A 12,169-nucleotide genomic window follows, 5' to 3' on the forward strand; every position below is an offset into this window, starting at 1 on the left:
AAAAAAAAAAAGAAATTGGATGCTATCAACATGCAAACCTGTTTATCAAATGTTAGGATTGTTAGCATTTAGATAACATGCATACCTACAAATAACTTTTGTTATAATGCTAGCCTTAGAGGTGAACACAGTGCAAATCTGTATCAGATGCTGTTTTTCCAAATTAGAATCGTGTCTGATATACTAATTGTGCACTTTCCTTCCAACTACATGTACAAAATGTCCTTTGAAATCTGACCACTACAGATCATCATCATACTGGTAAAAAACATGCTACAATGCCCATTTGATTTTATTTCTGCTCTGCAGTATATTTGTATTGCTTGGACCAGGCGTATAAGCTTCCTTCTGATAAAGATGCTTAATCTGAGGCGTGCTCATGCTGACTTTTTTTTTTAATGAATAACTTGCTTTGAAAACATATCTGGATATATCATGTTATAAGCTCTCACTGCTACTCCCTCTGCTTTAGAAAAGAACTGAAAACCACCTGCAGAATGGGAAATTTGTTTCCGCTGTTTTCCACAATGTGGTCTGAATGCAGGACTAAAGGCCAGAAACTCCTGATTCCTAATTCTGGCTCTGAGACTAATTGCTTCTGGGGACTAAAGCAAGTGATTTATACCTCCATACCTCAGTTTCTCCATCTTTAAAATGGAGGGATACTATATTTAGCTACCTCATGGAGTCTTTGAAGAAGTAGTGAGTTAACATTTGTAAAGTTCTTCATGGAAAATATGGTTATTAATGCCATTCCTGTTTCTGAATTAAGAGATCATACAGAACTCTATACCAGGGGAGTCTGGTCCCACATCTCAGCAAAATGTCATATCTCTTTCCCCACCCCTTCTTTGCTTCCTCCTCTGGACACTATGATGTGGGTATTTTATAATAAATTAAGCATCAAGATACTTTAGGCTGGAAGAGAGATTTATGAAGGGAATGAAGATCGTAGCATCTCTGTGAGATTTACAAAAACAACAAGGAGTCTGGTGGCACCTTAAAGACTAACAGATTTATTTGGGCATCCGAAGAAGTGAGGTTTTTACTCACTAAAGCTTATGCCCAAATAAATCTGTTAGTCTTTAAGGTGCCACCAGACTCCTTGTTGTTTTTGTAAATCTCACAGAGATGCTACGATCTTCATTCCCTTCATAAATCTCTCTTCCAGCCTAAAGTATCTTGATGCTTAATTTATTATAAAATACCCACATCATAGTGTCCAGAGGAGGAAGCAAAGAAGGGGTGGGGAAAGAGATATGACATTTTGCTGAGATGTGGGACCAGACTCCCCTGGTATAGAGTTCTGTATGATCTCTTAATTCAGAAACAGGAATGGCATTAATAACCATATTTTCCATGAAGAACTTTACAAATGTTAACTCACTACTTCTTCAAAGACTCCATGAGGTAGCTAAATATAGTATCCCTCCATTTTAAAGATGGAGAAACTGAGGTATGGAGGTATAAATCACTTGCTTTAGTCCCCAGAAGCAATTAGTCTCAGAGCCAGAATTAGGAATCAGGAGTTTCTGGCCTTTAGTCCTGCATTCAGACCACATTGTGGAAAACAGCGGAAACAAATTTCCCATTCTGCAGGTGGTTTTCAGTTCTTTTCTAAAGCAGAGGGAGTAGCAGTGAGAGCTTATAACATGATATATCCAGATATGTTTTCAAAGCAAGTTATTCATTAAAAAAAAAAGTCAGCATGAGCACGCCTCAGATTAAGCATCTTTATCAGAAGGAAGCTTATACGCCTGGTCCAAGCAATACAAATATACTGCAGAGCAGAAATAAAATCAAATGGGCATTGTAGCATGTTTTTTACCAGTATGATGATGATCTGTAGTGGTCAGATTTCAAAGGACATTTTGTACATGTAGTTGGAAGGAAAGTGCACAATTAGTATATCAGACACGATTCTAATTTGGAAAAACAGCATCTTATACAGATTTGCACTGTGTTCACCTCTAAGGCTAGCATTATAACAAAAGTTATTTGTAGGTATGCATGTTATCTAAATGCTAACAATCCTAACATTTGATAAACAGGTTTGCATGTTGATAGCATCCAATTTCTTTTTTTTTTTTTTAACTAATATGTGATGTAGATCTCCACCTTGTGGTTGGTAGTGTTAAGGTTCTTAAATTCTAAGCAGTGTACACTTGGTCCCTTAAGCTTACAGCTCTAGCTAGTTATTAGTATAGAGATTATTTCTTTATGGATGTGTATTTTTCAGCTAGAAGTGTGTATTATTTTGACATATGTTCTCGCTAAGAATTTTTTCCAAACCAACAGAACCATATAGCAATGTGAAAAATATATGAAGTGCCATCTTTCCTTGAAGAGTCAATTTTAGGGACTTTTCATCAGTTCTGTTGCATATTGGCACTCATAGGACTTACTTAAAAGACAAAAATACATTTTTACTAGTATTTATCTTGTTATCCTGCAGAGCCAATGCAGCTAAAAGGAAATTCCAGCTTGTGTATTATCAGCAAAATTGTATACTGAATTCTAGTTTAGGGTTACCATTTGTCCGGGTTTCCCCGGACATGTCCGGCTTTTTGAGCTAAAAATAGCGTCTGGGGGGAATTTGTAAATGTCCGGACTTCCCCCCCATGCAGAGCGTGCCCGGCTAACAGGGCAGCCAGCTGGATGGTGCCACTTACATGGGGCTCCGACAGCCAGGGAGAGCCCCTCCTCCACTTCCCCCTCCTCTCCCCTGCAGCTGAGAGCACTCCCTCCCTCCCTGCAGTCGCAGATCGCCTCCGGCAGTCTGGAGCTCCTCCCCCACTGCTGCCCAGCATGCCGGCTCAGGCCTGAGCAAGCTCACAGACACATTAGGCGAAGGCCTGAGCAAGCTCACAGAGACATTAGGCGAAGGCCAACAACAAGGGGGCCAGGGAGTCGGAGAAGGGGCAGGGAAGTTCTGGAGGAGGCAGTCAAGAGATGGGGTGGGGGGTCGGGAGTTCGGGGGGGGGCTTTCTGGGGGAGGGTGTGGATAAGGTTTTGGGCAGTCAGGGTACAGGTGGGGGGTGGGGCCCGGGGGGGCCAGGGGGCTAGGGGGGGGGGGGGGTGTGGATAAGGGTTGGGGCAGTCAGGGTACAGGTAGGGAGTAGAGTTCTAGGGGGCCAGTTAGGATGGGAGGAGGGTCTCAGGAGGGGGCAGTCAGGGGACAAGAGGCAGGGAGGCTTAGGTAGGGGGTGGAGTCCTGGGGGGCAGTTAGCGGCAGGGGTCCCAGGAGGGGGCAGTCAGGGGACAAGGAGCAGGGGGAAGGTTGGGGGTTCTGAGGGGGGGAAGTGGGAGGGGAAGGGGCGGGGCTAGGGCAGGATGGGGGTGGGGCTAGGGCGGGGCTCCTCCCATCCTCTTTTTTGCTTGCTGAAATATGGTAACCCTAATCTAGTTACACATTTGCAAATCACCTTAAGGCAAAGGGAACTGAGGGCATAATTTGGCCTACAGAAACTTCATTACTGGAATGATGTGCAATAAGATTGATTTTCCCAGCTTGATTTTCAGATTCCAAGTGGAGTTTTCAGGACCGGCTACTGGAAATACCATCTTGTTGAAAACAGACTTGGAAGCCATTGAAAAATAAAAACATGGAACTCATTGTAATAGATTTTTTTCAGGGCAGAGATACAGTTCCAGAGAACTGGTGAAAATTTCATTTAAAAGTGGGAGCTTGTTTACACACACAGAGTTACCAAAATAATTCAAGCGACAAAGAGTCCTGTGGCACCTTATAGACTAACAGACGTATTAGAGCATAAATTTTCGTGGGTGAATACCCTCTTCGTCAGATGCACCTGACGAAGTGGGTATTCACAATGAAAGCTTATGCTCCAATACTTCTCTTAGTCTATAAGGTGCCACAGGACTCTTTGTCACTTTTTACAGATCCAGACTAACATGGCTACCCCTCTGATACTTGACAAAATAATTCAGTCTGAATTCACATCACTTGTTGTTTTGGGACAGGGCTGTGTGTATGGATGCTGTAATTGAGTCCCTCCCGCCCCCGACTTGCACTGAAATAACAAAGGGTGGAAATTTAAAACCGATTTAGTTGTTTTGGTAACAGTTTGCGTGCAGACAAGCCCTAATAGGCAGCTGGGAAAAGTAGATAGTTCAGAGCAACGCAAAGAGTACTCCTGGGGAGATTCTGCGTCACTGTGCACATGAAGAATTCATGTGCCATGAAGAATTTTTTTCCCTGCAGAAAATACATTCTGCTGGAAAGATGCTGCAGTTACTCATTTTCCACACCAGGGGATGCTGTGGTACCAGAACAGAGAGCAGCTGCTCCTGAGTATGAGCAGGCCAGGCTACAGATAGGGAAAAGAAACAAGCTGACTTCTTCACAGAGCCCTGTCCAAAGGGCAAGGTTAGGAGGCACAGGATATAGGGGGACAGACTGCATGGGGCACATGAGGCTGCTGGGGGTGGGTGTCACAGTTTGGGATTCAGAAGGACTAGTGACAGTGGGGTGACAGACTGGGTCAGGGACTGAATGGGAGTTGGGGTGCAGGGCCACATGAGGACAGAGGAGGGATGGTTGAGTTGGGGGTGCAAGGACTCAGGGGATGGCTGAGTGGGGTTGCAGGGCCACGCAGGTGGATGGGGGTGCAGGGGCACATGGTATGGGAGGAGGAGAGGTGGTTGAGTGGGGATGCAAGGACATATGGAGGGGGAAGGTGCAGGAATACATGGGGAGAGGGGCAGATGTGCCTGACTGAATGAGAGAGGCTAGGCATCAGCCAGAGTCTGCATGATGGAGGCTCCCTAACTATCCCCCCCATACCCTTCCCCAAACAACCTGTTCTATACTTCTCCCATCCACACCCAACAATCCTCGAAGTTCACACCCAGGCACCTCCCAGCAATTACTTCCCTCTCCCTCAGTCCTCTGTTTCCCCTGACTCTTCCAAGCCTTTGCACTGTTTCTAAGGTGGGCAAGAAATACATTTCTGTATTGTCTCTATAAATCAGCTTCTGTACTAAATGACTGGCGGATACCTAATGTGACACCAATTTTTAAAAAGGGCTCCAGAGGTGACCCTGGCAACTACAGGCCAGTAAGCCTCACTTCCGTACCGGGCAAATTGGTTGAAACTATTGTAAAGAACAAAATTGTCAGACACATAGATAAACATAATTTGTTGGGAAATAGTCAACATGTTTTTTGTAAAGGGAACCCTTACCTCATCAATCTACTAGAATTCTTCAAGGGCGTCAACAAGCATGCGGACAAAGGAGATCCAGTGGATTTAGTGTATTTAGATTTTCAGAAAGTCTTTGACAAGGTCCCTCACCAAAGGCTCTTAAGCAAAATAAGCAGTCATGGGATAAGAGGGAAGGTTCTCTCATGGATTGGTTACTGGTTAGAAGATAGGAAAAAAAGGGTAGGAATAAATGGTCAGTTTTCAGAATGGAGAGAGGTAAATAGTGGTGTCCCCCAGGAATCTATACTGGGCCCAGTCATATTTAACATATTCATAAACGATCTGGAAAAAGGGGTAAACAGTGAGGTGGCAAAATTTACAGATGATACAAAACTACTCAAGATTGTTAAGTCCCAGGCAGACTGTGAAGAGCTACAAAATGATCTCACAAAACAGGTGACTGGGCAACAAAATGGCAGATGAAATTTAATGTTGACAAATGCAAAGTAATGCACCTTGGAAAACATAATCCTAACTATACATATACAATGATGGGGTCTAAATTAGCTGTTACCACTCAAGAAAGAGATCTTGGAGTCATTGTGGATAGTTCTCTGAAATCATCCACTCAATGTGCAGCGGCAGTCAAAAAAGCGAACAGAATCTTGGGAATCATCAAGAAAGGGATAGATAATAAGACAGAAAATATCATATTGCCTCTATATAAATCCATGGTACGCCCACACCTTGAATACTGTGTGCAGATGTGATCGCCCCATCTCAAAAAAGATATATTGGAATTGGAAAAGGTTCAGAAAAGGGCAACAAAAATTACTAGGGGTATAGAATGGCTTCCATATGAGTAGAAATTAATAAGACTGGGACTTTTCAGCTTGGAAAAGAGGTGACTAAAGGGGGATATGATAGAGGTCTATAAAATCATGAGTGGTATAGAGAAAGTAAATAAGGAAGTGTTATTTACTCCTTCTCATAATACAAGAACAAGAGGACACCAAATGAAATTAATAGGCAGCAGGTTTAAAACAAACAAAAGGAAGTATTTCTTCACACAACACACAGTCAACCTGTGGAACTCCTTGCCAGAGAATGTTGTGAAGCCAAGACCATAACAGGGTTCAAAAAAGAACTAGATAAATTCATGGAGGATAGGTTAATCAAGAAAATATTTTTTCACGCAACACACTATCAACCTCTGGAATTCCTTGCCAGAGGGTATTGTGGTGTTCAAAAGGGAGCTACATAGATTAATGGAAGATAGGTCCATCAATGGCTATTAGCCAGGATGGACAGGAATGGTGTCCCTAGCCTCTGTTTACAGAAGCTGGGTTTGGGTGACAGGGCATGGATCACTTGATGATAACCTGTCTGTTCATTCTCTTTGGGGCACCTGCCATTGGCCACTGTCAGAGGACAGGATACTGGGCTTGATGGACCTTTGGTCTGACTCAGTATCGCTGTTCTTATATTCTTATTGTAGTTTAAATGAATTATTACTCAAAGTTCTGCATTAATATGCCTAGTAAAGAATCTCTTTGTCAAAAAACATTTTCTGAATCTTTTTTCTTGCCTGTATTGTTACAGACATACTTGCTGGCCAGTATTTTGAAATAAATTATCAAATGATTGAAACTGGCATGATTATAGTGTGTTATTTTGACAAATAACATATGCAGAATTTTGCAGAATTTTAAAATATTGTGCACTGAATTTTTCTTTTTTTTGGCACAGAACTTCCCCAGGAGTAAAAGAGGATACTGTATCCATGTGACCCCTGATGTTGGTGACCAAAGGCTATTTTCGTATACTTGATGTTCAGTAGTCAAGAATGAGCTGGTCATAGTTGTCTCCTAATGGCAGGATAGATCCTTGGGCAAGCCAGATTTGTGACACTCCTTCTTCCCAAATAAGTAAATGAAGATGCTTATTCACTTATAAGTCCAGCCCTTTTTTGGCTCCCTAGTTGGTCACCTCAATCACTCACCATTAATGCTCACCCTGGTTTTTGTTGTTGTTTTTTTAAACCACTGTCACAACTGCCTTTCAGTATAGTACAAAAGACCATCTTCTATTAGGCAACTTAAGATGTTATCCCAAAGTATCTGCTCCACCCCTACTAGAAAACCAACCCTCTTGAAGAACCAGTTTTTTGTCAGTCACCTGAGTAGTTAGTTACAGTGATGATTTTATATTTATTTATTTATTTATTTATTTTGGTAATTTGTACCCGACCTGGCAATTTCAGCAGAGATGCCAAGGACTGATTCTTCACAAAGACTGAAGTAACTTTCACCACTAGGAGTAGCTGTTTGAGGGTTAATTTATTTTGGGCAAAGCATAATGCACTATATTAGAACTGCCTATTGTTGTACCTGTTCTGTGAATAAAGAGAAGACATCACTTAGCAATTAAACTGACAACTTGGCACCTTTCATGAGCACTGTATTATCAGATTACCATACATTTGCCTGCTGAGGTGTTTTTATACCTTCCTCTGAAGCATCTGGTGTGGGTGATGGGCCACTGGCAGAGACAGGATATTGGACTAGATGGACGTCAAGCTTGATCCAGTTTGGTAATTCCTAAGTTCTTATATTTGCTGCTAAGATGCAATGAAATGCCACTACTCTAGAGCTCAGTTTAGCTTTTTGCTGCAAAGGAAGTAGATGCCACTAGGATATATCATTTAGCTTGATGTGTAGGTTCAATAGACAGCTATGTATATGCATCTGTGTAACAGGCTCACTTCTCTTTCGTGCTTCTAATGGAGACTGAAATGAGGAGAAAGAGGATGCCATCTGTGTTGCTGTGTGTTATTAATTTGAAGTGTAATTGCTTAAGACCTTCAGAGGATTTGTCAAGACAATTCTTTCTTTCTTTCTTTCTTTCTTGAGTGTGGAACAATTTCCTTGTAGTTCTGTACCTGCACCTGTAGACAATTAAGGATCTAATTAGCACAGGGAGGTATTTCAGACCACTGACCTGGGAAAAGAAGGAACAAATAGTTTTTATTGAAGTAAAGGGTGGATAAGGACAACTGCTTTGAGAAACACCAAATGTGAGAAGAGACCACTTGGATAAAAGCTAAGACAGACTTTTATGGGGATGTCTACAGAGAACTGGGACTGAAAACTGATACAGAAATAAAATATTTTGGCTAGATATGGTTGAACTATATTATAAATAATCCTTGTTAAAAAGATAGTAACACTTTTTGGTTGAGGTGGGGGTTAGTGAATTGTTCACAATTATGATTACCTTAGAATGTATTCTTTGTGTGTTAGTATTTGCACAACTGCATATACTTTACATGTCTGCTATTTTTGCTGAACTTGATGGTAGCTAGTTGTAGAATTCTAGCTTTCCACTAACTAAATCTTTAGATCCTTTGGAAGCCTCCCGTTGCAGTCTTGGTCTTTGGAAAGCCTCCAGATGCTTGACTCACACCAGTGACCTAAAATTATATATGTAGCCTAATTGCATATAAAACAATAAACATGAGTTACACCAACACTTTAACTCAGAAAGTTAACTAGATAAAAAACAAATAGGTTTTTCTTGTCAGAACCATAACCTCCTCTGCCAAATTGGTTCTGTAAGAATGTAACTTAATTATAGTTTTACTATAATTATTACTTACATTAAATAAAGGTAAAACTGAGTCACTTTTTACATAGCTTAACCCAAAATCCTTCTCTGGCAAAATCCTCTTTTCTTCAATATTTTTCTTCGATAGAAATCCCTGTGAGAATGTAAAAGATTTCTCTTAAAATTTTTCCAACCTAAATGTCCATGAACACTTTTTTGAAAAAAAAAAAAAAAAAATTCTTTCCAGACCTGCCCTGTACAGATGTAATTTACATTCCACTCACCAATCTCTGATTCCAATCCACTGAAGCCAACTCAATGCAGAAAGAAGAAAAGATCCCTCCTCTGAGAGGAATAGAACTCCCAGTACCCCATTTATTGAATTTTTGGGTGCCCCTTGGGATTAAGCAAATTGAATCTGTTTTGGACTAATGAGCTCCAGAATATTACTTCATGGAACTATTATAGATTTTATATAGACTATGTAATCATGTCCTTACACCAGTATATGCTCTTGGAATAAAAGGCAGAACTGTAACTAACTCTGCTGCATACGCTATGTCTTGTGAAGCATCTTCTGCTTGTTAATGAAACCGTATCCCCATTTTTTAGACACATTTAACCCTGACTGTATGACACTAAAACTCTGTGGCTAACAGTCTTGAACTCTGAATTGCTTATTTATCATTTTAACAAGGGAAATGCCTGATCTGATGTGGGGTAGTTTCACCTTTGTCATAGAACCCAAGGACAAATTAAGAAAATAACGTGAGTGTTTAAAAGAATAATTCAATAAATGAGCATGCTAACGGTGAAATTTGTGACTTTTTCTAGAATTCCATGCATACAAACTCCCCTTCTGTCTATATAGTTACAAAACATAATAAATGAAACAAAAATAAAAACATTGCATCATCAGGATAATGCTCTGTGTCTGATTTTACCCTGCAGGCAGGACACCTTCCCTGGCAATTCCTGAAAGCTGATTAACCCTCTGGTGTCACATATACCAAAGAGAAGATTGGGTATAAAGCAGTTGAATAGATAATGTTTCTTGAGCTCTTTTGCTTAAATTAATTATTTACATCTTTTAAAACATTGTGTGGCAAGAAATAATTGGCCCACCATCTAAGGAGTTGCCTGTTAATTAAAGAACAGCAGAGTAGCCTTTTGATAGTGTCATCAAGGACACACCGCATTGTGAACAGAGTTACTAGGGCACTTCATTGTTAAGTACAACAGTAATATTGCAATGGTAAAATAAGATTTCAAAAATGGAATGGTGTATTTCGATAGTTAGGGGAGATAATTCTACATTACATTTTGGAAGTCTCACTGCATATTGACATACTGGTATTTTAGCAATGCATGTTTTCTGGGAAACACCATTTTTAACTCCTTGCTACTCGAGCTCCTTGGTTTATTCAGTATTCTGTAACTAATAATAGAAAAGTTTCATCAGACATAAATAAGATGCTGAATGTTGCAGTTAAACTTTAATATTTTCTGTGTGTTTTCTCTGTTGCACCTGAAAATAAATATATATTTTGTTGTATTCACTTTGGCTCAAATGTGACTGTTCTGTTTGTGGAAATACTGATACTATTCTCAAAAAGTGTTGTCTACACAATGAGAAAGCAATAGAAATAAAGCTACTTTTGCCTCTGTCAGGGGAGGTAAAGTCAGAGAACCAATGCCAAGATGATTATACTGGCATAGTCTAGGGATAAACTGGGTAGTGTAAAAGACACAGATATGGAGGGCAAGAACGATTATCCCTTGAGTCTACTTGTCTCCAATCTCAGCCTTGTTTTAATTTCTATCTATTCATATCACAAGGACTTCAGTGCACCTGAGTTTGGGCTTTTGCCAGTACCCCAAAGACACAGGTGTATATACACTGAGAGTACCTGCATGTTTCAGGAATCGTGACTCAAGCCTTGTCTGGTTTTGTTGGCAAAAGGCAGCTTTTGCTGACAAAACAGTGGAGGTGTACACACTACAAAGCTACTTTTGGCGTCAAAACTCGGCTGTTTTGCAGACAAAATAAAACCACCTTGGCAAGAGGCATAGAGCTTTTTTGCAGCAAAGTTAAAGTGATGAAGTGTCAGTGTAGCACTGCTGTTCATTGTCGCCATAACTGGCCTCCCCCAGTATCCCACAATGCCTACCTTGACCACTCTGCTCACTGTTTTGAACTTGGCTGCCCTGCAGACATGCGCCCCTCCCCTTTCAAAGCTCCTGGAAGCTTTGACATTCCTCAGTGTGGAGAGCTCAGAGAGCTGCTGAGGATGCCGCTCCCTGAGGCTGTGGGAGAACTTGGAAGGAATCACAGAACTGCAGACAGGCAGAGTGGGCTGCTGCTGCAGTGAGGAGGGAGGGGGGAGACTGCTGTGCTGTACAGAGCTGGGAGCTGATGTGGGAGTGTGTGTCCCCTCCCCTGCCTCAGGATTGGTTGGTCAAGCTGCTGTCTGAAATTAGAGACAGCATGCAGACACACACTTCCCCAACACACACAGTTTCTCTTACATACACACTCCCCTCCCCCCACTCTCTCTCACTCTCCCCCAACACACTCTGTCTCTGTCTTTCCCACACACACAAACTCCCTGTTGCACACCCTCCCCCCTCCCTCAGCTCCCACATACACTTCATTTGAAAAGCGGCTGACAATCTAGTAGGCTGCCCCTGTAATGATGGGATTGAGAAACCTGCATCATGTGACACTGTACCTGTCCCATGAGGCATTGCAAACCGTTCCCAAAGCACCTTGTAGCCAGTTGCACAGCGGGATAGCTACCCACAGTGCACTTATCTCTGTGTGTTGGTGGAAGAGCTGCTAGTGTGGATGCGCTCTGCTGACACGAGTAGAGTGTGGACATGCAATAGCAGTTGGTTTAAAGCGCTTTTAATTATAGCAGCATAACTTTTGTCAAAACTCTGAAGTGTAGACACGGCCTCAGAATATTAGCTAAGCAGACTGTCTCTTCTGAGACAACATTGCATTCTTTCTTCCTTGGCTTTTGCTTCCCTGATGCCTTCAGATTGGTTGGGCTAAGAAGTATCTCAAAAAGACAGCCTTGTTAGTTGAGATTATTATCCTTGCCACCTGATTGCCGTGCTATCAAAGACCGGAGTGGCTTTTACAATTCTGGAGAGTCTCCTTTTAATAGGGAGGTCTGCCTCTCAAAGGGTCTGCATTATCAATCCAGGTCAGAGATTATCACTTTTGTTACTTTTCCATGTTTCTTGTGTTTGTCTGGCAGAAGAATAAAAAGTCTGCATAGAAAGCTAAAATGGAGTTTGGATGCAACTGATTCCTCCTCTCTCCCCCCTCTCCCCCGACCATTGGACAAGCCCTTCCTTTGTATGGATGAATGCCCTTTTGAACCACT

This window comes from Trachemys scripta, chromosome 8 (genome assembly GCF_013100865.1).
Source record: "Trachemys scripta elegans isolate TJP31775 chromosome 8, CAS_Tse_1.0, whole genome shotgun sequence".
NCBI classification, from domain to species: Eukaryota; Metazoa; Chordata; order Testudines; family Emydidae; genus Trachemys; species Trachemys scripta.